The 26,784-nt window shown below is 43.1% G+C and overlaps 1 non-coding gene across 1 annotated transcript; it reads right to left on the bottom strand.

Annotated features, from left to right (window-relative positions):
• Window positions 1–9,669: 9,669 nt before the first annotated feature.
• On the bottom strand, window positions 9,670–9,742 carry TRNAG-UCC (transfer RNA glycine (anticodon UCC)). Its single transcript has one exon. It is a non-coding gene; the product is annotated as a tRNA-Gly (tRNA).
• Window positions 9,743–26,784: the final 17,042 nt, after the last annotated feature.

The raw sequence follows: 26,784 nt of genomic DNA, 5'->3' as shown, positions 1-26,784 counted from the left end.
AAATCCTATGTATGTATAACATTGAAGAAAAAAGATAAACACTCAAGAAAATAAACTGTATAGTAATGTGCATGCCGTGTGCTAGGTCGCTTCAGTCGTGTGTGGCTCTGCATGACCCTATGGACTGCAGCCTGCCAGGCTCCTCTGTCCTTGGGATTCTGCAGGTAAGAATACGGCAGCAGGCTGCCATGCCCTCCTCCAGAGGATCTTCCTGACCCAGGAATCGAACCCGAGTTTCTCATGGCTCCAACATGGGCAGGCAAGTTCTTTACCACTAACTCCACCTGGGAAGCCCTGCATAATCACATATATATACATATAAATTATAAAAAACAGGGAAAAGCAAATGTGTGCTGTTCAAAGATAGTGATCACCCTTGGCAAGAGAAGTGTGACCAGAAGAGGTTACAGGGAGGGGGTGCTTCTGGCTGCTAGAAATGTTATGCTTCTTCATCTGGAGACTGGTTCCATGGTTACGTTCAGCCTGTGAAAGTTAACCAAACTATCCACTCATAATATGTGCACTTTTTGTATGTATATCATGTTTCAACAAAAAGTTCAACATGTATATTTAAAGCCACAAGATACCCAAGGAGAACTTCTGAATACAATGTTTTGGATTTCTTAGTGTAAGTCAGTAGTTTTCAAACACTGAGAAGCATCACCATCACCTGTTCCCCAACCTCAAGAACCTCTGGGCTGGAAAATGGTAATTCAAGCATGTTAGGCACAGGGTGAGGCCAATGGGTGGCCTTCCATGATCCACAGCAGAATAGAGTCAAAGACGCATTCATGAGTTTCTCAGCTTCCCACACTCTGACCACGTCAGAGTGTTTCTTGAATTACACAGGATACAAAAAGTTCTAGCCAACGGCTTGGTCTTTTCTCCTGGGGATAGCATCTGCCCCTAGTCTCAGTCCCTTTCTAATCCTGGTCAAAGTCGCTGGACAGTTCTAATGGACATCTGATTATTTTGTTTGTCCTCATTTCCCCCTTCCTTCTGAAAACAGAGCACTTCTGGTCTATGGAGGACCCATTCCAAGGAGTTTCGGTGAGACTGACACCCTCTCTAGCCCTCTAGCATTAAGAACGGGAGGATGACTCAGATCCAGCCAGTGAGAATTCCGCCAGGCGTTTTTGACCTGCAGTGTCTAGAGATTTAGCCTCGTTACGCTGAAGCCAGAAACAAGGGAGGTATGAGTCTGGCCATTGGAACATAAATCATGTTCTCTGCATGCAAGAAGCCAGTGTAGAATAAAGACAAAGTCAAGTCAGCATTAAGGATGAAGCAAGATATAGATCTCCAAAGATCTCATTTGAGTTCCTGGATATAAGCATTCCTGAAATCCACAACTGTATAGTTACAGGACCAGTGAGTACCTATCATCATGGTTTGAGTACACTCCTGCTACTTGAAATGGAACTGATGAATAACACCTAGAATAAAACAAACCAAAAAACCCTTACCTGTATTTTTACCCCCTTTTCTTGAGCTTAGAAAAAGCCATAAACTTACCTGTTTCCTCTATTTGGGACCCACCGTGGTCCTTCAGGTCCTCTGTGACACAAACTGATTTTAATGAGGTCCTGCATATTCAAGGAAATACTTATGAATATTAAAAAACCTAAGCGTATGGCCACACGGCCATTTTGACTCCTAAATTTATCATCCTCACCATCAACTCCTTCACTATCTAGAAACCCATGCCTAATTAATGGGAGTAGAAGGCATGCGGCAGATGGCTGTACTCCAGGTGGCCATTCTGCGCTCTGCTCTATATGCTTTCTTTTGTCCAACAAGTTTACTGTTTTTTTCTTTTGCCACTGATATTCCATGGGCCGTGCCTTTCCCCCTGCCCTAGATCTTTTCTCCAGTACACATTCTTCATATGCACTAAGTCCCTAGAGTAAAATGGGTCCAAGAACAAAGTGAAGTCTAATGAGTCAAGGTCTTATCCTGTGTCCAGAGACCAGCCTTGGAAAAGGGGAGAGAAGCTTCCCTCAGCAGCCATTCTCTAGCCAATGGTTAGAGAAGCAGGTTTAACTTCCTTTATAGCCAGAGCTATAGATGAGACAGTTAGATTGTATCACTGACTCGGTGGACATGAACTTGAGCAAACTCCGGGAGGCAGAGGAGGGCAGGGAAGCCTGGCGTGCTGCAGTCCATGGAGTTGCAAACAGGCTGGACACGATTTAGCGACTGAACAACATCAAGAACAACACAGCCAGAGTACCTCAACCCCACGTGTTCAGCCCCAGCCTCTTAGGACTGTCTCCAGGTGGACGGGGACTTTAAGAGCACTAACCAGGACCTTCCGGGTGGTCCAGTAGTTAAGAAACCCCTGCCAATGCGGGGTATGTGAGTTCTATCTCTGATCTGGGGAGATTCCACATGTCTCGGAGCAAGTAAGCCTGGTACCACAACTACTGAACCCCCAGTTCTAGAGTCCATGAGCTCTAACTACTAAACCCTTGGACTCCAGAGCACAGGCTCCAGGACAAGAAGAAGCCACCACAGTGAGACGCCCACGTGCCACAACCAGAGGATGGTTGAGAAGCCTGTGCACAACGACAAAGACTCAGTGCAGCCAACAAAATAGCATCACCAGACTCCTGTCGCTCCGACAGTGTTTAGAGCCTCACGGGAATGCCTCGATTTTCAGGGAAATGAAACCACTTCTTGGCCTGCTCACCACCACTCTCTAAGAATATTTAGGCTTGGGCAGCAGACCTGGGCACAGGAATTCTGCAGTCCTTATGGTTTCTGGGTTATCATTTTAAAGCTTCGCTATATCAAAAGCATGCAAAAGGCCAATTACATTAAAGTGTTTCAGATATCTATTGCTGCAAAGCAAGCCACCTCAAGCTTAGTGGTGCAAAATGATCAAAGTGGTTTTTTTTATTATCATCTTTCATGGTCCTAGGAGTTGACTGAGCTCAGCGTGGTGGTCATCTCTCAAGGGTTCTCACGTAATTGGTGTCAGGTGGTGGCTGGGGCTGGAGCATCTCAAAGGCTGTCTCGTTCACACATCTAGTACTGATTCTGCCTGTTGTCTGAAACCATAGCTGAGACTGTCAACTGGAACGCTTACAAGTGGCCTCTCCATCCGGCCTGGGTTTCTTCACACCACGACAGCTCAGTCCTAAGAACAGTGTCCCAAGCCTGAGAGCTAGGAAAGAGCTGTATCACCCTTTACGATCTGAAATCAAGTCACTTTCACCATATTCTTTTGGCAGAAAGGTCGCAAAAGTCCACCCAGGTTCAAGGGAGAGATACAGATGCCATCTATCGATCAGAGAAGAGTAAGGTCACACGGTCAAATGCGCCGATGTCATGAGAACTACGGTTGCCGTCATCTTCGGAGTCAATTATCTGCCACAGTAAGTTTCTTCCAATAATGCTGGCCAGATGCTGGCTGAGGTGATAAAATGTGTCATTGTTTTCTGAATATTAATGACCAGGACCTCCACTGAAACATTGTGTTACAGGAAAGCAAAAATCACCTTGTAATGAAAATATTATCGTGTAATGAAAATATCCCTAAAATGTATTCAAGCATCTCTTCCCTCTTAACTCTGAGAGTGTCCCTGATTATTGGAAATTGTAAATATCCACCCATACAATGCAAAATAAAAGGGTTAAATCTTGCAAAAGAGGAAAGACTTCATTAAATCAACTGTTTTTAGAGAAGAAAAGATTTATGGAATCTGGTGTAACTGGTAAACCAGCTAACAATTGAAGTAGAAAAAGTCAACCAGGATGATCTTGAGTCCGTGAAATTATTTAAGAATCCAAAAGATTAAGAAAGGCATTAGGGAAAAAACACTGAAACTGAATATTTCTACATCTTGAGTGTTCTGTATGTCCTTAGCTTTTTTTTCCTTAGCTCTGAATTTTATTTGCAGCTCTTTGTTCTTTTCTTTTAACTTAACTTTTTATTTTGTATTGGAGTATGGCCAATTAACAATGTTGTGATAGTTTCAAGTGAATAGCAAAGGGACTCAGCTATGTTGCTGACTTTTGTTGAAAAAATTATGTGTCCTCTGGGAGGAAAAAAAAGGCAATACTTGGTTCAGTCTTTGTACATTTCAAGGACCAGGCCATGGTTTCTACAGTAGCCTAAATTTTGTTGCATAAAGATTAAATTATTTTCATAGTTTTTAGTTTTCATTTTCAGATGAATCCTGTCAAGCGTCTTCTAATGAATTTTTGGTAACTTTTTGAGTGGATTTACTTCAATGACTTTTCTTCCACTACTTTTGAGAAAAGGTCCTCCTGTAATCTGAACAAGTTTTCATTCTTCTCTAGAGAGATAAGCATGAGCAACATCAGCTAAAATGAGTTCAGTGAAGTATTAATATCATCACAGTTTTCTTAGAAAGCCTGTTATGTTAAGTGAAATTAAATCTGAGATCTTTACCAGAGCGTTTGTTTTTGCCTTAGATATTAGGGCAAGATGCACATGTAGTTATCTGCCAGCTACTCTTCACTCTTCATCAAACAGGTACTGACTCCCTGCTTAGGGCAAGGCAATACACTAAAGATTACGGGGACCATAAAGATGAACAGACTCTGATGAAAGCATCGATAGATGTGTTTTCATTCAAGGTCACTGTGAGGCTTACACTGTCACTACCATCCATCATAACCATACTGCACGGTCAGGACAACCTTCACACCTCCGTCAGCACGCCGCCGTGATCACCTCAACCACCCCCATCAGCAGCCGCACGGATCTCCTAGCATAAAGCACATCTGCTGTGAAAACCGCGATTAAATAAAGAACTTCACTCTAGCGGCACTAGGAAAGCAGTATCCCTTATACAGTTAATTCACTGGTACTTTTCTTGGTACATAACACCAAACGATACACACCAATATGCTGATATCTTCAGGGGAGTTTTTCAGCACTTTGACACACTAAGAGATTTTAAGTTTGAAAGAATTAAAGGAATTACTTATTCCAACTCTTTCTCATTTTTCAGATGAAAAAAATAATCCTCAGAGAAGTGGAGTGACTTGTCCAAGGTGGACAAGAACTGATCAAAAAAAGAGCTCGATGGAACTTTCCTGGTGGCCCAGTGGTGAAGACTCCGAGCCTCCCCTGCAAGGGCCGTGGGGTTTGATCCCTGGTCTGGGAACTAAGATCCCTCGTGAACTAAGACCCCACATGGCACACCATGCAGCCAAAAAAATTAAGTAATTTAAAAATAAATAAAAACAAAATAAGAGCTCAATTTTCCTGATTCCCTTACTGTCCAGGGTCTTCTTCCCCTCCGCTCACCCTTGCTAAAAGAGAACTAAGTAAGACTGCTAGTCCAGCCAGACATAAAGGTGTCACAGCTGTTAGGCAGATATGAACTCTCTGAGGACACAGGGAGCCGTCCGTCCTCTCCCGGGGTCCTCTGATAGCCCAGCTTGTCACAGTTTCTGTGAATGAGGAGCCCCTGCGAGAGGAGGGGGTTGTGAGTTTTCTAAGGATTAAGCATGTCAGTTCAGTTCAGTTCAGTCGCTCAGTTGTGTCTGACTCTTTGTGACCCCATGAATCACAGCACGCCAGGCCTCCCTGTCCATCACCAACTCCCGGAGTCCACCCAAACTCATGCCCTTTGAGTCGGTGATGCCATCCAGCCATCTCATCCTCTGTCGTCCCCTTCTCCTCCTGCCCCCAATCCCTCCCAGCGTCAGGGTCTTTTCCAATTAGTCAACTCTTCACATGAGGTGGCCAAAGTATTGGAGTTTCAGCTTCAGCATCAGTCCTTCCAATGAATATTCAGGACTGATCTCCTTCAGGATGGACTGGTTGGATCTCCTTGCAGTCCAAGGGACTCTCAAGAGTCTTCTCCAACACCACAGTTCAAAAGCATCAATTCTTTGGCACTCAGCTTTCTTTATAGTCCAACTCTCACACCCATACATGACCACTGGAAAAACCATAGCCCTGACTAGATGGACCTTTGCTGTCTAGGTTGGTCATAACTTTCCTTCCAAGGAGTAAGCGTCTATGATAATGCCTGATAGTGTAGGGCACCCAGGAGAGAAAACAAGGCTTTGGACTTGTATGCCTTTCACCCATCCAACAATAACAAATAAAACTTTGCACTTTCAGCCAATAATTGCAAAGTACTTAACAAATGTTTAACTCATGAATCCTCAGAACAACCAAGGGAGGAAAACTTTTGAAAAGAAAGAAAGCAACTCTCATCCTCATGATTCAGTGGGAAAACTAAGGTCAAAGAAATGAGTCTCCACCCAGCCAAGTAACACAACTGGCAAGACTTCTGATGTGCGAAGGTGTCCGGTGTTGGAACAAAGGCCCCGGTGACCTAGACACAGGCTTTTGAAAAGGACAGAGGTGAACCAGAAAGGCTCCTGCTCATTCCTGCAGCCCGATGAATCTGTGAAGTGTTCACAGGAGGTTCGTCTCGGGTTTTAAAAGGTTCTTTCAAGACTCTCTTTTTTTGGCACTAAAATAATTTTTTAAAGCCAGGTAATCCTTCACAAAACTTTTAGCTGATCTCTAAAATGCTTTGTTTGTTTGAATAATTGGAAAGGTTGTGATTTCTAACATATTGTTAATATAGGTTTTTTGTTTTAATATTTATTTACTTATCTGACTGCACCAGGTCTTAGTTCTGCCAAGTGGGATCTAGTTCCCTACCAGGAATTGAACCCAGGCCCGCTGCACTGGAAGCTCAGAGTCTTAGCCACTGGACCACAGGGAGGTTCCAAATATAGGTATTTTAAAACAAACTATCATAATATTCTCTTTAAAAGATCCCCTTGAATCTAAAATCCAAGCAACGTGATGCCCACTGTCATCCATTTAAAAATATATAAACAAATTCTGTAACAGTCAGAAATTTCACAATCATTCCCCTTTCTCTGTAAGCTCATATTTTTAAAAGAAATTTTTTTTAATTGAAGTATGGTATGTGTGGGGGTTACACTAAAGTCTTTACAGGGATTCTCTAATTCTTATGATGACCTGATGAAGTAGACACTATATTATCCCCATTTACACCCTTTCATTTTTTCATTAAACTAAGGTTCTCCAGTCTTTGGGCTTCCCAGGTGGTGCTAGTGGTGAAGAACCTGCCTGCCAGTGCAGGAAACAACAGATTTGGGTTCGATCCCTGGGTCGGGAAGATCCCCTGGAGGAGGGCATGGCAACCCACTCCAGTACTCTTGCCTTGAAAATTCCATGGACGGAGGAGCATGGTAGGCTACAGTCCATGAGGTCAGCAAGAGTTGGACACGACTGAGCGACTTCACTTTCTGCTGTTAGGAAGCAGCAGAGCAAGGATTCTTGGTGGTTCTAGAATCTATTCTCGTGACCAATAATGTACATTCAGGCCTTGAAAGTCTATTGATTCCATCTCCCAGATAGCTCAGGTTGAGCCTGGATTGGGCAGTCATTACCTCCCCTCTGGGGCAGGCTCTCAACCAGCATTGCCTTCTCCAATGCATTTGCTCTTCCATAGCCAGAATGATTTTTCTGAAGTGCCTCTGTGAGCACATCACTCCCATGTTACCTCTTAGCAGATTTTCCAATGCCTGGCCTCTTCAGGCAGGCAGTTAAGCTTCTTGGACCTCCTCTGGGAACAGCTGATGCCATCCCAGTCATCCTGAGAGCCTCTCAACACTTCAGACCTCAGGCCTTGGCCCATGTTTCAATTGCTTAGGTTACTTCTCTTACTCCTCCCATCACCCTCTTCACCCGGCTAACTCTTACTCATTCTAGATGTCTCTGCTCAGTGGTCATTTTTTAAAATTTACACTTTTTAAAATTATTCATTTAGGCTGTGCATGGGCTTTCTCTAGTTGCATGAGCAGATGCTATTCTTTGTTGTGATGCAAGGGCTTCTCATTGAGGTAGCCTCTCTTGTTGCAGAGCACAGGCTCAGTAGTTATGAGCCACAGGCTTAGTTGCTCCGCGGCATGTGGAATCATTCCAGACCAGGGATCGAACCTGTGTCCCAAGCATTGGTGGGCAGATTCTTACCCACTGTGTCACCAGGGAAGTCCCAAGAGGTCATGTTTTTCTAATTGCTTTCCTTCGCCGTCTAAGTAGAGTTGAGGCTCCTTCAGTAAACAACCACAGTTCACTGCACTTTGGTTATTTTCAACCTCTCCGCTACGCGAAGAGGAAGGGCCTATTTGGGTCACTATCACATCCTCAAAGCCTAGCATGGTCCATTATAAAAGCATACCTGATCCATTATCGTCCCTTGAAAAAGACTAAATGAATGAATGAATATTGGCGCCACTACTAAGTAGCTATCTGAATGATTTCTTTCATTCACTGAGCTTCCGTTTTGGAATCTGTAAAATGGGGACAAAAAATATAGGCAAAGCGCATATCGCTGACCTCTTTTTTCTGCCTCAAGTCCTAAGAAAAGTGAAAATTTAAAGTGTTAGTCACTCAGTTGCGTCCAACATTTTGCTACCCTATGGACTGTAGCCCACCAGGCTCCATGGACTTTTCCAGGCAAGAATACTGGAGTGGGTTGCCATTTCCTTCTCCAGGGGATCTTCCCAACCTAGGGATTGAACCTGGGGTCTCTTGCATTGAAGACAGATTCTTTACTGCCTAAGCTACCGGGAAAGTCCTAAGAAATGACTCCTCAAATTAAATTAAACTATGTTAAATTGGAGCAATAATCAAGAAGTTTAAATGACATAATATATATGAAAGTTTCTAGTATTTCTGGAAGCTGTACATAGAATTGTTAAAAATAATTAACTCCGGGAAGGAGAACCACAGACTGGGGGCCAAGGAGAGAGAGCCTAATCTCAGTATCCTCTTCACAACCCTTGGATATGTACAGACTATTCAAAATAACAGGTAAATTAAAAAGGGGAAATGTTCCTGGCACACATTAGGCATTCAGCCAAGGTGAGTTTCCCTCATAGGTGACAAGACCAATTCCAGTGGTTCACACCAACACCAGGCTGGAACACAAGACTCCAAGTCTCTGTGGTTCCTCAGTTAGGCAGGCTGCCGCTGCGGCGGCTGTTGTCTAAGCACTAAGTCAGGTCCGACTCTTTGCAACCCCATTGACTGTAGCAGGATAGTTTTAGACAAAATAGCGGCCCAACAAGTAGCACCCTCCACTGATTCCTGTTTCCTCTGCATATCATGGGTGTATCTGTATCAGAAGATGATTTGCTGGGCTGTGATCTCTGTCACATAATTGTGTACATGTGTATTGTTGAATGGACAAGTTTGCCTTTGATCTTGTTATTTATCGACAGGAATAAACACATCTCTCAGCACATCTGGAATGTGCCCTACATTCAAGATGAACACTGCACAAATAATGCAAGTGTCTTACATTGTCCTTGTCTGTTTGGGTGTGGGCATGACAGGCTGGTTCAAAGCTGGACTTTAGAGAAAAATTATAAAAACTTTGCTTTTAACTGTGCTTCAATTTTTAATAACTTTGTGATCTTAGGTAAGTTACTCAACCTCTCAGAGACTTTTTTCATGCAAAATGACTGCAATAACACTATGGATTAAATGAGACTATGTTTATAAAGCATCCAGAAAATGTAGGCACTAAATAATATAAATTATTATGATTCTTTTTTTACAAATATTTGTTTATTATTATTTTAAATTTTATTTGGCTGCACTGGGTCTTAGTTGCGACATGTGGGATCTAGTTCCCTGACCAGGGATTGAACCTGGGTCCCCTGCATTGGAAGTGCAGAGTCTTAGCCACTGCACCACCAGGGAAGTCCCTATTGTGATTCTTTGATCTTTAAAAGCAGCTTTGGTCAACTTTGCTTTGGCAAACTGAAAAAAAAAGGTGCTGTTAGATACATTCTGATTGATAAATAAAATAACAAGCCAGGTTAGTCTTCCTTTAACTAAGGAGGCCAAAAATCAGTTTAAGAAACTTAAACTTTGACTATTGCTTATCGGCAGGCCGTGGCATTTCTGAGATTGCAAGGGCTCTGCTGATTCTGTTTTGTCATGAAACTGGTCACATGTCACCCAGTCCACCACTCAAGGTAGTGCAGAATTGCCTCCCAGGAAGTCAGCTCTGCCAGGAGGGTATCAGTTGTAAGAATCCTCACTCCAGCACATGGCATTTACCATGGACCTAAATCCTCACTCATCCTGTTGCTCATCTTGTTACTCCCCCGACTCCACCCCACCCTAAGAGGTCTTACCCCTAGACCTCACTCTAGAGGAAGAAGACAGAATAGTCCTCCACCAAAATAAAAAGGGTTTCCCAGGTGGTAGTAGAGGTAAAGAATTCGCCTGCCAACACAGGAGATGCAAGAGATGCAGTTTCGATCCCTGGGTCAGGAAGATCCCCTGAAGGAAATGGCAACCCACTCCAGTATTCTTGCCTGGAGAATCCCCAGGGCAGGGTCGCAAAGAGTTGGACACAACCGAAGCGACTTGGCACAAAAGAGATATTGAATGAGAAAGTTTTCTCACTGTAGAGGTTTCAATCACTCAGAGATTTCTGTCTTTGAGTTGCCAGGGTGTGAGCTGAAATGAGTGGATTTAGGGACTTGAGTTTGGAAGCCTCTGGTGTTATGAAGGAGTCTGTCACAAAATGGGAGCCTGGATTTCAGAGCCCAGATGGGACACACATGTTATTTGCATCTATAACCACATGAAAGGTGATGAACAACTCAAGCGAGTTTTGCCAACAAATAGAAACATTTACCACGCAGCAGTTATAACAGCCAAGATATTAAGAAATGGTTAGAAATTAATGAGTACATTCACAAGACTATTCTAGATTAGTTGATCTCATCAGAATTCTTTGACTTGGAATTCTGGCCTAGGAAATCTAGATTTTAAGAACACAGCATAATGTTAAGAATATCTTTTTTAAAATAATACTGATGAAAGATGGCTGATTGAACAAACGCATTCCCTCTCATTAAAACAGATATAAAGGGATTTTTAAAAATCAAAAAGAGGAGGAAATCACAATAGCAACAAAATGTTAGAAGCTGAAAGATAAGAGAATTGGTTTCTGAGTCAGCAAATTGAGAAAGCTAAATCCTAAACTAATAGAGAAGAAAACCAAGAAGCAATTCAATTCCCAGGACTGGACCACCCCAAAGTCTCTTTCCCAAATGCAACTTAGCCAACTGCCTCTCTTCAAAACAGCAAAAGACTTGAGGTTTTTCTCTGCAGAGGATAAGGGTCTCTAAGCCAGAATTTAGGGCAGTCAGCATAATTAAGATTGGAATATACTATACTGAAAGCAGAGACATTGGAATAAAGGTTTGTATAATGAAGTGCAATAATTCCCCAGTTCATATTCAACTCTCAGAACAGTGGCAGCCAAGTATAGCTAAGGTGTTTAGGCAAGAAAATAGATGTTTCCTCCCTGGAAAACTTAGAGCAAGGAAAAGGACCTACGGGCCATGACATTTCCCCTTACATAAATGGCCCAGGCAGAACCCTCTAGAGTAAAGGCTAAATTTAACAAGATTATCCATGGCACGTCTTCCCATCAGCTTTACAGTATGAGTGAAGGGTAAGGATTATCAGATACGTGAAGAAAGCAAGCCTCTACCAAAGAATATAGAGACACAGCACACAAAGTGAAAACATTCACCCAGAGAGGAAACAGACTACAGAAAAATAAAAGCTCCTCCCACCTAAAAGCTATTGTTAGCATCTTTAGCGAAATAAAAAGAATTATACAAACATGATGCTTAAAAAGAAAAGAAAGAATCTTATGAGAACAAAAAAGAAATTCCTGGTGGTCCATGGTTAATAATTTGCCTTCCCGGATTCGATCCCTGGGTTGGGAAGATCCTCTGGAGAAGGAAATGGCAACCCACTCCAGTATTCTTGTCTGGAAAATCCCATGGACGGAGGAGGCTGGCGGGCTACAGTACATGGGGTGGCAAAGAGTCAGACATGACTGAGCGACTTCACTTTCACTTTGTTTCCAATGCAGGGGACACGGGTTTGATCCCTGGTCACGAAGCTAGGATCCCATATGCCACGGAGCAACTAAGTCTGCGCATCACAACTAGAAAGCGAGAGCACTGCAATGAAAGCTCTGTGCAGCCAAAAGTAAATAAATAAACAAAAAGCATTACAGAAAAGAAAGAACTGGAAATTTAAAATATGATCACTTGTTAAAAACTAATAGGACAGAAGGTCTAAGGTGATAAAGTTGAAGAACTCTCAGAAAGTAAACCCAAAAGACAAAGAAAAGGATGATAGGAAAGAAAACAGAAGACAATCAGAGGATCTTTTGGAAGATCTTTTGCCTTCTAATAAGTAGTCATTCCAGAGAGAAGAGAATTAGGAATGGGGAGGAACTCAATAAATCAACCATTTACGAAGACTTCCAAAACCAAGGAACACAAGCTGCCAGATTGATAGTGTCCAGCAAATACCTGGTATAAAGGATTAAAACAGACCAGCGCCAAAGCACATGACTGAGAAATTGAAGAACCCTAGAAATAGGAGAAAATCCAGCCAACTTTTACAGGGAAAAACGTATCATACAAGGTATCATACAAAAAAACAGGAGTCCAAAGATTGGAAGACAGCATGAGATGGTAATTATTAATCCTCACAAGAGACAGAACGCCACTTCGGTTTCTATAAAATAAAGTGAAACAGTAAAAACTCTAGGGCAATGCTTGCAGAAGAAATCCTCATTCCAAAACATACATCTGTAGCACAGGGAAACGGAAGCACTTAATGTCTTTTTGTTCTTAAGATTGATTAATTAGTTTTTTGACTGTGCTTGATCTTCGTTGCTGCCTACGGGCTTTCTCGAGTTGCAGCGAGCAGGACCACCCTTAGCTGCGGTGCGTGGGCTGCTCATTGCAGTAGCCTCTCTCTCTGCGAAGCACAGGCTCTAGATGCCCGGCCTTCAGTAGTTGTGGCACGTGGGCTTAGTTGCTCGGAGGCATGTGGGATCTTCCTGAACCAGGGATGAAACCAGTGTCCTTGGCATTGCAAGGCAGATTCTTCATGACTGGATCACCAGGGGAGCCCAAGTGCTCAATGTTTTAGAGTTGAATTGAGGAATAGATTATGGCAGGAATTTCTTCTTAATCCTTGGATTTCAACAAAGCTACAATCATAATGGCTAACCCAGGCCACACACCTCATTGAACACTTCTAACACACATTAGCTTGTGTCTTCTTCATGACAATCCAAATAGGCAGATATTACTAAGAGAATGTTAATTAAGTAAGTAATTTACGAGGTCACATAAAGTTGGTAGAGAGGAGAATCCAAACTCTAAAACCCATTCTTTTAACTGCTATACCATGCAGCCTTGGGAGATAATGTTCATATTTAAATATTTCAGTCACAGTTTTTTAAAGCTCAATATTTCTGCTAACACTGACTTCTTAGAGACAGCAAAAATATGTACATGAGAACTCTATTTTATATCTTTATATTGTGAGAGAGAATGAGGAAAGAGGGAGATTAAAGTTATTAAAATGAAATACCAGTTCATGATTTTTCAGAAAAGAATACCTCGGTTAGCTGGCAGGATTTCTAGGAAAACTTGAAGAAAAGGAGAGCCTCAAAGACAAGGATCCAAAGAGAGTAGCAATATTTTAGCTTTAGCTGGCCTACCACTCACTGACTCAGGGACACCAGTGCCCAGACCAACAAGGCACCTCTGCACGAGGCTTTTGTAAGTCTGCCTGCAGCCATTTTCACGAACACAAGCCCCCCCATACTGAATTTTCCATATTAATGTGTTTCCATTGTTCTCAGCTGGGCTACAGTAACTCTAGCCCTTTTCCAGATGTTTCCTGACATCAACATCCAAGATGTGCTGGCCAGCTGTCTTTAAATTTGCGGGAATTCTGTGCTGTGTGCATTAGTTATGCAAATGGAAAAGCAAGGACAAGGAGCCAATGCAGAGGATAAAAAAGAACCAGGGGAGGGATTGGATCAGGGCTTTACTGGCATATGTGGGTATGTAGAAAGCCAAACCGGCAAGCTGGCTTTGATCAAAACCCCCAGCAGCGTTCCCCGTCTCGGCCCACGCAGCGGGGTCAGTGGCCGAAGTTCCCAGGTCAGCCCAGGGTTTTCGGAACCTTCCTCACGGCTTTGGTGACTTAACAGGGACACACGAAATACCCACAGATCTATCCACTCTAAACGGTTTCTGCTTTGTTCTACTTTGTCAACAGAAAAATAGCTGCCTAGACCGGAGAACAAAATGTAGTCCTCAGTCAATTAATTAAAAAAATTAAAAAAATTTAAAAAGGGAGGTGGTGGTGGTGGGCAGGCAAATGAGCTTAGAAAAACCAGGTTAAACAAAGTTAAGCAATTCCCTTTCCCAAAGTACTCTCGGGATCTCTGAAATATTCATGCACACCTTGAATATGGAAAGAAATTGTATTTCAAAGGATGAGAACCCACCTGAGGAAATCTGGACAAGAGGCTTCTCAGCCCAGTCACCCTCTGAAACCTCAAACTCAAACTCCCCATCAGTGGAACAACTGTCCATATTCCTAAACCTCACACATCCATTCCTGAACTCACCACCTTTTCCACCTCCTCAGCCTCCAGCCTCCCCTTCCTGGCATATGGCGGTACCATCATCACGCTCCTATATGAGAACGGTAGCAGTCATCTTCCATGTCTCCTTTGTCCTTCTCTCCATCCTCCCCTATCTAATCTAACTTTGTAGTAAAGGACAACTGCTTTGTCTTCCTAGAATCTCCATGGTACAGATCACCAACCTCAGACCTGAACCCCTAGGTAAAGATTGGGCATTTCCATTTGGGCCACTAAAGAACACTTATCCGGGCTTGTCCATGCCTGAGTTCACGTGTTCCTATTCAACTGGCATCCTTACCCAACCCTTTGTCACCCTCAGTGGTATAGAATCAGAATCACTATGTTTTCAAAGAGGCTGGAGGACATTTTCTTGTTTTTTTCATTAAAAATTTTTATTTATTTATTTATTTGGCTGCACTCGGTCTTAGTTGCCGCACTCAAACTCATAGTTGCAGCAAGTAGGATCTAGTTCCTTGACTTGAATCCCGGGTCCCTTGCATTGGGTGCTCAGAGTCTTAGCCACTGGACAAACAAGGAATTCTCTGTCTGTTTTGTTTTTAATTGTTGTAAAATATATGTAGCATAACATTTGCCCTCTTATTCAGTTTTAAATGAGTCCATTCACATTGTTGTATAACCAATCTCCAAAACTCTTTTTCCTATTGCAAAGCTGAAATTCTGTTGTCATTAAATAGCTCTCCATTTCACTCTCCCCCCAGCCCCTCCTGTTTTTAACAATCACCATTCTACTTTCTAAGAATTTGACAACTCTAAGTACCTCATATAAGTAGGATCATACAAAATCTTTTTTGTGACTAGCTTATTTCACTTTAGCATACTGTTTTCAAGGTTCATCTATGTTATAGCATGTGTCAGACCCCACTGTATGTAAACACATTTTATCTATTCATCTATCAATGGACGCTTGGGTTGCTTCCACCTTTTTGCTATTATGAATAATACTACTAGGAACATGGGTGTACAAATATCCTTTTGGGACTTTTCTTTCAATTCATGTGGATATATACTCAGAAGCAGAATTGCTGGATTATAGGATAAATTTATTTTTAATAGATTTTAGTCTAGGGTAGGTTACTTAACATCTGTGCTTTGGTTTCCTCATCTGTAAATTAGGTTTAACTATAGACTTACAGAATGGGAAAGACTAGAGATCTCTTAAAGAAAATTAGAGATACCAAGGGAAAATTTCATGCGAAGATGGGCTCGATAAAGGACAGAAATGGTATGGACCTAACAGAAGCAGAAGATATTAAGAAGAGGTGGCAAGAATACACAGAAGAACTGTACAAAAAAGATCTTCATGACTCAGATAATCACGATGGTGTGGTCACTCACCTAGAGCCAGACATCCTGGGATGTGAAGTCAAGTGGGGTTTAGGAAGCATCACTACGAGCAAAGCTAGTGGAGGTGATGGAATTCTAGTTAAGCTATTTCAAATCCTGAAAGATGATGCTGTGAAAGTGCTGCACTCAATATGCCAGCAAATTTGGAAAATTCAGCAGTGGCCACAGGACTGGAAAAGGTCAGTTTTCATTCTAATCCCAAAGAAAGGCAATGCCAAGGAATGCTCAAACTACCGCACAACTGCACTCATCTAACACGCTAGTAAAGTAATTCTCCAAGCCATGCTTCAGCAATACGTGAACTGTGACCTTCCAGATGTTCAAGCTGGTTTTAGAAAAGGCAGAGGAACCAGAGGTCAAATTGCCAGTATCCACTGGATCATCGAAAAAGCAAGAGAGTTCCAGAAAAACATCTATTTCTGCTTTATTGACTACGCCAAAGCCTTTGACTGTGTGGATCACAGTAAACTGTGGAAAATTCTGAAAGAGATGGGAATACCTGACCACCTGACCTGCCTCTTGAGAAACTTGTATGCAGATCAGGAAGCAACAGTTAGGACTGGACATGGAACAACGGACTGGTTCCAAATAGGAAAAGGAGTACATCAAGGCTGTATATTGTCACCCTGCTTATTTAACTTATATGCAGAGTACATCATGAGAAATGCTGGGCTGGAAGAAGCACAAGCTGGAATCAAGATTGCTGGGAGAAATATCAATAACCTCAGATATGCAGATGACACCACCCTTATGGCAGAAAGTGAAGAAGAACTAAAGAGCCTCTTGATGAACATGAAGGAGGAGAGTGAAAAAGTTGACTTAAAGCTCAACATTAAGAAAACTAAGGTCATGGCATCTGGTCCCATCACTTCATGGCAAACAGATGGGGAAACAGTGCCACACTTTATTTTGGGGGGCTCCAAAAATCACTGCAGATGGTGATTGCAGACATGAAATTAAAAGATGCTTACTCCTTGGAAGGAAAGTTATGACCAATCTAGATAGCATATTAAAAAGCAGAGACATTGCTTTGCCAACAAAGGTCCATCTGGTCAAGGCTATGGTTTTTCCAGTGGTCATGCATGGATGTGAGAGTTGGACTGTGAAGAAAGCTGAGTGCCGAAGAGTTGATGCTTTTGAACTGTGGTGTTGGAGAAGACTCTTGAGAGTCCCTTGGACTGCAAGGATATCCAACCAGTCCATCCTAAAGGAGATCAGTCCTGGGTGTTCATTGGAAGGACTGATGCTGAAGCTGAAACTCCAATACTTTGGCCACCTCATGCGAAGAGTTGACTCACTGGAAGAGACCCTGATGCTGGGAGGGATTGGGGGCAGGAGGAGAAGGGGATGACAGAGGATGAGATGGTTGGATGGCATCACTGACTCTTTGCACGTAGTTTGGGTAAACTCCGGGAGCTGGTGATGGACAGGGAGGCCTGGCGTTCTGCATGGGGTAGCAAAAAGTCATACACGACTGAGAGACTGAACTGAACTGAACTGATAGACTTATAGGGTCATTGTGAAGATTCAGTGAATTAATATCCGCAAAACACTTATAAAATATTATCATTATCTCCTTTTAACACAGGAAGAAATTGAGGCATTAAGAAGTTAAGTAACTTGCCCAAGTTCACATACCTAGAAAAGAGCAGAGCCAGGATATAAATCCAGGTTCATAGACAAAGTCTGTCCTCTTTATCATCATGCCGGAGTAATTTCACTTCTCAGCTTTGATGAACGCCAGTCAAGTTGATTATGTTTTAATTCAATCACATGGACACAGTTTGGGAGGAAGATGGGGGAGGGGAAAGGGAAGAAGTTTTATGTACTCAGGGGGTGCCAATCAGAATCTTGACATAACAGTCAAAAGTACATGAAATCAGTAGTAAAATGAAATAATTTTTTTTATTATTATTAGCACAATGTCAGAAAAGATAGAAACCAAGTAGATTCATTTCTGTGTTATTTTTGAGTCGCCAAGTGTCAGCAGCTTCTAGAGTGTATGTTGGTGAGTTGGAGTGAGGCTGCTAGAGTCCAGGTGTGTGTCCGGGAAGTAGGGGTGGGCATTATTGAATCCTGACTCCCATCACCTCATCAGCCTTCTGACATTCACTAGGAAGTTTTTTCTCTTTCCCTTCTCTTCTTAGAGGCTTACGTGAAGACCACTTTTACAGGAAACATGTGCCCAAGATGGAGAAGGATGTGTAACATCTTTAATCAGTAACATTTTATAACTAAATCACATCTTTAAGCTTAGTACTTATATTTCTTTATATCAGTATTTCCAACAACCGTAGAAATAGCTAACAAGTTTCCCAACAATCCTGCTTATCACCTGGAGAACGTACACAAAAGAGATAAGTGACCGATTCAGAGAGTTTAGGATTACAGTCTGGGCTGTCAAGGAGATGAGTTCATGGATAAATTTGGTGGTGTGGTCTGAATGAAAGTGGTTCGGGCCAGCCAGATGCTTCACCGAGTACCACCAGTCTGAGCGATGACACGTGTGAGTGTGTGCCGTGAGAGCGACACTAGCACTTCTTTTCCTGTTTTATAGAGAGAAATCTACTTCTGCTCTAAGGCACACCCGGCCTAACCACTGGTTTCCATCCGCAGACATCTCCCCTCAACCTTCATCCCTGGGCTTCCATCCAGTCACCTTCCTGACCCTGCTTTTTGCCCATGGCCAACCATGGGCGTCCTTGTGATTTTCACCACACCTACCCTCTCAGCAGCACCAGTTGATTGGGCTCTTTTTTTTTTTTTTAATATTTCTTTTTATTTATTTGGCTGTGGTGGGCCTTAGTTGCAGCATATGGCATCTTTCGTTGCTGCGTGTGGGATCTAGTTCCCCGACCAGGGATGGAACCTGGGCCCCCTGCGTTGGGAGCACAGACTCTTGGCCATTGGACCAGCAGGGAAGTCCCCTAGTCTCTCTCTCTTGAAACACTTCCTTCTCTTGCTTCTGTGGCACCACATTTTATACTTACCCCTCAGCTCTTAGTCTTCTTCAACAGACCCTCTCCCTAGCTACCCGACCTCCTAAAGGTGTAGGGCCCAGGGCCCAAGGAGTTTCTCCAGTACCGAGCTCAGAGCCCTGCAGCACCGCCTGCTATTCACATGCCAGGTAGGTCCTCACCGCTAGGAGCTGGGACCCCCTCTGCCCGGAACACTCTTCCCCTGGGAATCCATGTGCTAACTTCCTCACTTCTTTGAAATCTTAAGGTTCACCATCTCAGGAAGGCCTTCCTGACCTCCCTATTTAAGACCGTAAGCCAGTTCCACCCCCTCACAATCCCAATTCTCCTCTTTCTTTTCTTTTTTGAAATGACTCTTGCCACCTTCTAGGATACTATATAACTGGCTGCTCTAGCATCGGTATAGAATATATCCCCCGCACTTCCCTGGGGGATCAGAAGGTAGAGGGCCTGAGGGCAGTGTGGAAGGCCCCGGTTCGATCTCCAGGTTGGGAAGATCCCCTAGAGAAGGGAACGCCTACCCACTCCAGCACTCTTGCCTGGAGACCCCCACGGACAGAGGAGTCAGGTGGGCTACAGTCCATGGGGTCTCAAAGAGTCAGACACTACTGAGTGACTAACAAATACATTATAGGCACTCAATATATATTTTTAAAATAAATGATTCAATCTCCATGCCAACAACTGTCACATTATATCTCCATCTCTACTCCCTCTTCTGAGCTTCAAAACCATATGTTGAACTGACTGCTTGGCATTTGCATTTGGGTTTTTGAAAGGGATCTCAAAATTAGTATGACCCAAAATGAACTCCTGGTGAAATGCCATTTCAGCAATGGCAATTCTGTACTCCAAGCTGCAGAGGCCAGAGTCTTGGGGATCACGGTTGATTCTGCTGCAGTGAAATGGAAAAAAGAGGGATGTGTTTTTATTTTCCCTTTTCTGAGTACAAAGATAAAGAGAACCATGAGCAAGACTGAACGTTCTTTTTTTTTTTTTTACTTTAACTGCCCCTAACTCTGCATGTCTGTAACTAAGTTTGCTTTTCTGTCCCCTAAGCCTGCAACAGCTACATTTATAACTATTACCCTTTGACTCTATGCTAAATACATCCTGTAACACACAGGTAAGCATGTTACCCTTAAAACATTTTCTTCTCCTTTTAGTTCTTTTTTACATATCAGAAAGAAGGCCTCAGAACAGCCAGACTCAGTTACTGGGTTACTGACGCTAGCTTATGACTGTTTTTGAAGCAGTGCAAGAGGAAAAAGACAAGATCCTAACACCTTGGCTCCTCATCGCTGACTCCTGACTGTAGCCTCCCATCAAGCCCCTAGACTCCTCATGGAGAGGGGACACAGTTCTTGAGGCATGAGCCTACCGTGTCCCCCTCTCCACCAGCTGAGAATTAAAGCCGCTTTTCTGTTACCTCCAAACTCTGTCTCCGTATTTTTAATTTGACTTCAGTTGGCTGGAAAAGTCAAGATTTTGGCCAGCAACAATTTCTCCCCTTTCCTGCTGCTTCGGATCTAGTCCATCAGCAAGTCACATTCATTCTTCTTCTACACCATATTCTCAAATGTCTACTGCTCACCTTCTCCACCGCCATCCAGCCATCTCATCCTCTGTCGTCCCCTTCTCCTCCTGCCCCCAATCCCTCCCAGCATTTGGGTCTTTTCCATTGAGTCAACTCTTCACATCAGGTGGCCAAAGTATTGGAGTTTCAGCTTCAGCATCAGTCCTTCCAATGAACACCCAGGACTGATATTCTCTAGGATGGACTGGTTGGATCTCCTTGCAGTCCAAGGGACTCTCAAGAGTCTTCTCCAACACCACAGTTCAAAAACATCAATTCTTCGGTACTCAGCTTTCTTTATAGTCCAACTCTCACATCCATACATGACCACTGGAAAAACCATAGCCTTGATCAGACGGACCTTTGTTGGCAAACTAACATCTCTGCTTTTTAATATGCTATCTAAGTTGGTCATAACTTTCCTTCCAAGGAGTAAGCCTCTTTTAATTTCGTGTCTGCAATCACCATCTGCAGTGATTTTGGAGCCCAGAAAAAGAAAGTCAGCCACTGTATCTACTGTTTCCCCATCTATTTGCCATGAAGTGATGGGACCAGATGCCATGATCTTAGTTTTCTGAATGTTGAGCTTTAAGCCAACTTTTTCACTCTCATCTTTCACTTTCATCAAGAGTCTCTTTAATTCTTCTTCACTTTCTGACATAAGGGTGGTGTCATCTGCATATCTGAGGTTATTGATATTTCTCCCGGCAATCTTGACTCCAGTTTGTGCTTCATCCAGCCCAGCGTTTCTCATGATGTACTCTGCATATAAGTTAAATAAGCAGGGTGACAATATGCAGCCTTGATGTACTCCTTTTCCTATTTGGAATCAGTCTGTTGTTCCATGTCCAGTTCTAACTGTTGCTTCCTGACCTGCATACAGGTTTCTCAAGAGGCAGGTCAGGTGGTCTGGTATTCCCATCTCTTTCAAAATTTTCCAGTTTATTGTGATCCACACAGTCAAAGGCTTTGGCATAGTCAATAAAGCAGAAATAGATGTTTTTCTGGAACTCTCTTGCTTTTTTGATGATCCAGCAGTTGTTGGCAATTTGACCTCTGGTTCCTCTGCCTTTTCTAAAACCAGCTTGAACATCTGGAAGTTCATGGTTCACATATTTCTGAAGCCTGGCTTGGAGAATTTTGAGCATTACTTTGCTAGCGTGTGAGATGAGTGCAATTGTGTAGTAGTTCGAACATTCTTTGGCATTGCCTTTCTTTGGGATTCTTTCCACATTACATATACTAATCACCTTGTATTTTAGTGATAGCATGGGGATTGTATTTTTCCTTTTTTTTTTTTTAATTAGAATAGGTCAAAAGTAGTTCATTGGCAACAAGCAAAATGTTTTCATCCACCAGTTTCTAAGGCTAGAGTAACATAGCTGATTTAGACTCTATTGGTTCTACCCTTAATTCTTAGACATACTGGTCTGTGAAAATCAATGAGGGAATGTAGGCAAAGGGGAAAGCTATAGAAACCTTCATTAAATCTTTAAAGAAGAAAGGGTGTGGATCTGATAAGTAGTTTTTGACTTTGTTTTCCTTTTACCCTCAATGAATTTTTGAGCAGAAGAGATGGCATGGAATTAAAAAATTGTTTTTGAAAAATCCTGGTGGAGAGGTGTCTATCTGAATCCAGTGGGGAGGACCAAAAATGTTGCTTAAAAGGCCTTTGTTAGAAAGGCAGGCATAGGTCTTGTGCAGAGTGGGCAGGCTGAATAAGGGAGAGCCAGAAATCCAGAGTCCTGTTCCTGCCTCGTGCGGTTACGAAAGCGCAAGGGTGAACTTTGAAGCCCACAAGGGAAGTGATTTGTTGAGAGGTGGGGAAGATCGTGGGAAAAGTCAAACAAGTGTTTAGAAACATAAGGGTTTATAAAAGAACTTGAGATGTTTGCAGATGTCCTTTGCTGTAGGACGGGCTTCCCTGGTGGCTCAGACGGTAAAGAATCTGCCTGCAGTGCCGGAGACCCGGGTTCGATCCCTGGGTCGGGAAGATCCCCTGGAGGAGGAAATGGCAACCCCCTCCAGGATGCCTGCCTGCAGGATTCCATGGACAGAGGGGCCTGGCGGGCTGCAGTCCACGGGGTCGCAAAGAGTCAGACACGACTGAGTGACACTCACTGCTACTCACCACGGGCTTGTGTGTGTGCGTGCTCACCGCCCCAGCTCTCGGCCGCCCCATGGACTCTCCAGGCAAGAATGCTGGAGTGGGTTGCCATTTCCTCCTCCAGGGGATCTTCCTGACCCAGGGATCAAGCCATGTCTCTGTTCCCTGCCCTGGCAGGTGGATTCAATAGCAATAGCAAAAATTGGTGGGGACCCCCAGGGGAACTACAACACATTTGTAATGTTTCGTCATGCTTTATTTTGGTGAGAATGAGCAGGGGAGCCTCACCAACATTGTCCTTCTCCCAGATTTGCTTACAAAGCAAACACTGGCAATAAACAGCATGGTCCTACTGTAGAGCGTAGCAAACATGGCATATATAGCATAGCATACATTCAATATCCTGGGATAAACCACAGTGGAAAAGAATGTGAAAAAGAATATATATGTACATATAAATATATTGTAAATCATATACAATGTGTAAACACATTGTGAATCACCAAAGCCCAATAAAATAAAATTTAAAAATAAAAAAATTTTAAAGTGTTACCCTAGCAATTATTATGGGCCATTTATTGATTACTTGTTAGGCAAATGGCCTGGTCTTAATTACTGCCTCCTAGAGGTTAAGACTACTTTGCAATTATATGGAGTTTCTGTCCCTTTGAAAGCAGCTTGACTTCCGTTATCTCACTTTATAAGCTTTGAAGGCTAGAGTAATGAATAGAGTCTTTAAAAACAATGAAAATTAACAAGAACAACCAAAAAAAGATTACAAACTGATTGTTTACAAAAACTACTTACAAGAACAACTCTTTTGACTGTGTTGATTGACAAAGGGTAAGCCTCCTGTATAATCATTACTTTTTGTCTCTGATGGGTGTGTGGAATAGTAATTATCAGAAAGAGCAAAGTTGAATAGCTCCTTTAAGCTTCTTCAAGGAGCTGGAGCAAATCCAGAGGAGAAAACTTCTGCTGAGGGATAAAGGACTTGTGTTCCAGATACAGTGAGACTCAGGCATCTGCCCTCTGGTGCCCAAGTGGTGAAGGACAACGGGGACAATTCAAGGTAACCGGTTTGTAAATGTGAAATACTTTCATTATAGATTAGGTGTGGAGAGGGCATAGTGAAGGAGAATATGCTCAGTTTGAGGTAAAGACATTAAAATTCGTGTTTTGGAAGGTCTCAAGGTTTAGAAAAAAAATTTGTAACTTGTGAGTGTTCAGATATTTTCTAAGTGTTTGCTTCCTCCCAAGATTTATATCACTGTTAGTAAAACAAGTAACATTATTGCCCTCATTTTGGAAAGAACAGAAATGATCATACCATCAAGATTCTATTTATACTGAAAAATAAGTGAAGAGGGGACTTGTATGAAATTTCATCCCTTGAACTGCCTACTCAGGAAAAGTAGACCACCAACCAACATCTATCATTAAACCACTCGCTCTTTTGCCTGGTGCGTCTTTATTGAAGCTAAGCTGTGGTCGTCCAGTCGCCGAGTCGTGTCCGACTCTGTGACGCCAGGGACCGCAGCACGCCAGGCTTCCCTGGCCTCCACCATCTCCCGAAGCTTGCTCAGAACTCATGTCCGCTGAGTTGGTAATGCCATCCAGCCACCTCATCTTGCCATCCCCTTCTCCTCTTGCCTTCAACCTGTTAGGTAGTTAGAATAGGAAACAAGAGTCCAGAATGGCGGTGGCTAAAAGACAAAGAGAAAAGCCCGCGATAATAGAACAACGGAAGGCCCGGGGACCAGAGTGAAGACCTCGGGTGGAGCAAACAGCCCTCCTGGCTGGCCCAATTTGCGTAGGCAGGCCCAGGAGGAGGAAAAGGCTTAAAAAGAGGAGCCAAAGCTCTCTCTCCCCCGCGCGCTGAGGCACCCTTCTCTTTGCGTCTCTGGGTCGACATGCCCTCATGCCTTGAGGATGGATTTTCCTGCTATTACCTAAATAAAATAGAGCTATAACACGGAACTGTAACACTGATCTGTCTAAGAGCTATGACACAGTCTGTCCAAGACCCGAGAACCCCAACACACCGTAGACTTTAATGTCCATCGCTCCAAATCTTTGTTGTGACGAGACAGAACCGAGGAGCATACACTTGCCTGACAAATCTTTCCCAGCATCAGGGTCTTTTCCAATGAGTTGGCTCTTTGCATCAAGTGACCAAAGTATTGGAGCTTCAGCTTCAGCATCACTTCTTCCAATGAATAGAAGGATTAATTTCCTTTAGGATTGACTGGTTGGATCTCCTTGCAGTCCAAGGAACTCTCAAGAGTCTTCTCCAGCACCACAGTTCAAAGGCATCAGTTCTTTGGCACTCAGCCTTTTTTTTTTTTTTCCTGCTCTTACATCCATACATGACTACTGGAAAAATCATAGCTTTGACTAGACGGACCCTTGTAGGCAAAGTAAGGTCTCTGCTTTTTAATATGCGTTCTATGTTTGCCATTGCTTGTCTTCTAAGGAGCAAGCTTTATTTTCTTCTTTTTTTAGAATTTCATGGCTGCAGCCACCGTCCACCATGATTTTGCAGACCAAGAAAATAAAGTCTGACACTGTTTCCATTGTTTCTCCATTTGCCATGAAGTAATGGGACCAGATGCCGTGATCTTGGGTTTTTGAATGTTGAGTCTTAAGCCAACTTCTTCACTCTCCTCCTTCACCTTCAATCAAGAGGCTCTTTAATTCCTCTTCACTCTCTGCCATAAGGGTGGTGTCACCTGCATATCTGAGGTTATTGATATTTCCTCCCTAAATCTTGATTCCAGGTTGTGCTTCATCCAGCATGGCATATCACATGATGTAATCTGCGTATAAATTAAATAAGCAAGGTTACAATATATAGGCTTGACATACTCCTTCTCTGGTCCTAGAGATTTTTTAAAAGTCTATGTGACTGTCAGATAATTAAAGGGCCTTCCAAAGTAACCTCATTCCCTGGAGAAGGGGATGGCAACTCACTCCAGTATTCTTGCTGGAGAATTCCAAAGACATAGGAGCCTGGCAGGGCTACAGTCCACGGGGTTTCAAAGAGTCAGTCAGGACTGAGTGACTAACATTCCCTTCCAAAGTAATCTCATACTCTCTCTACCTCCCTTTTTTGCATAATGACATCAAACTTGGAATTCAAGATCTCAAGGAACTGGGATTGTTCTCTTGGAAGCAGATGAGAAAAAAGGAATTGAGGAAGAAAAGGAAGCAGACGGCAGGAAGTGAGAGATTATTGCCAACCACTCACTCAGCCATAAGCTTCCAGCCAAGGGTTGTTGTTTTTATTCATTTGCTCAGTTGTGTCCTATTCTTTGCGACCCCATGGACTGCAGCACGCCAGGCTTCCTTATCCTTCACTATCTCCCGGAGTCTGCACAAACTCATGTCCATTGAGTCAGTGATGCCATCCAATCATCTCATCCTCTGTCGTCCCCTTCTCCTCCCGCCTTCAATCTTTCCCAGCATCAGGGTCTTTTCCAATGAGTCAGCCATAGGGTAAGGTGGGCCAGTAAACTCCGCTCTCACCACCAGCTCAATAATTCCCTGGCCAGGGGTGAAACTGGGCCCCCTGCGTTGGGGTGGAGTGGAGTCCTAACCAGTGGACTACAGGGAAGTCCCTCTGTCTTCCTAACTTGACTAATTTTTTTAAAAAAAGGCAAAAGAAAGCAGCACTTAATACTTCCCAATGGCCTAAAAATCTGCTGAAAGTCGTGGACAGTTACCTGCCCCGCCCCGCAAAGGGACACACAATTTTATGTGCAGTTTCAGGAGGCGCATGGACACCGTGACGCTCCCTAAAGATCCCAGGTGTAGAATCTCAGCTTCTATCTACTGTGAAAGATCCCCCCTTCCTTACCTGGGCTTTTTGGCCAGGTTCTCTTTCTCAGACACACAAAACTGTGAGGCTGGAAAGCATTTTTTTCAATTGTGCTACTGAGGCAACTAGACATAAAGAACTCACATGCTGGCCCCAAACCCTGGAGTGTGAGGAACAGAACTAGAGGCTCCACCAACATTTTTCACACTAACCTCATACTGCCTCTGAATATCTTCCTGCCCCTTTGAAGTCAGTTAATACCAACTCCAAAACAGTCCCAAAACCCACCCTAAAACTACCTTCTTCATCTCTTGCACCTTATTCTCTCTACTCCCTTCATTATATTCATGCAATATTGGATTTTCTTGAAACGAAAGCAGGAAAAATACAATCATAAACCA

Source organism: Muntiacus reevesi, chromosome 8 (genome assembly GCF_963930625.1).
Source record: "Muntiacus reevesi chromosome 8, mMunRee1.1, whole genome shotgun sequence".
Lineage (NCBI taxonomy): Eukaryota > Metazoa > Chordata > Mammalia > Artiodactyla > Cervidae > Muntiacus > Muntiacus reevesi.
Note: the sequence above shows the minus strand (reverse complement) of the source record. Positions and strands in the feature narration are given on the sequence as shown.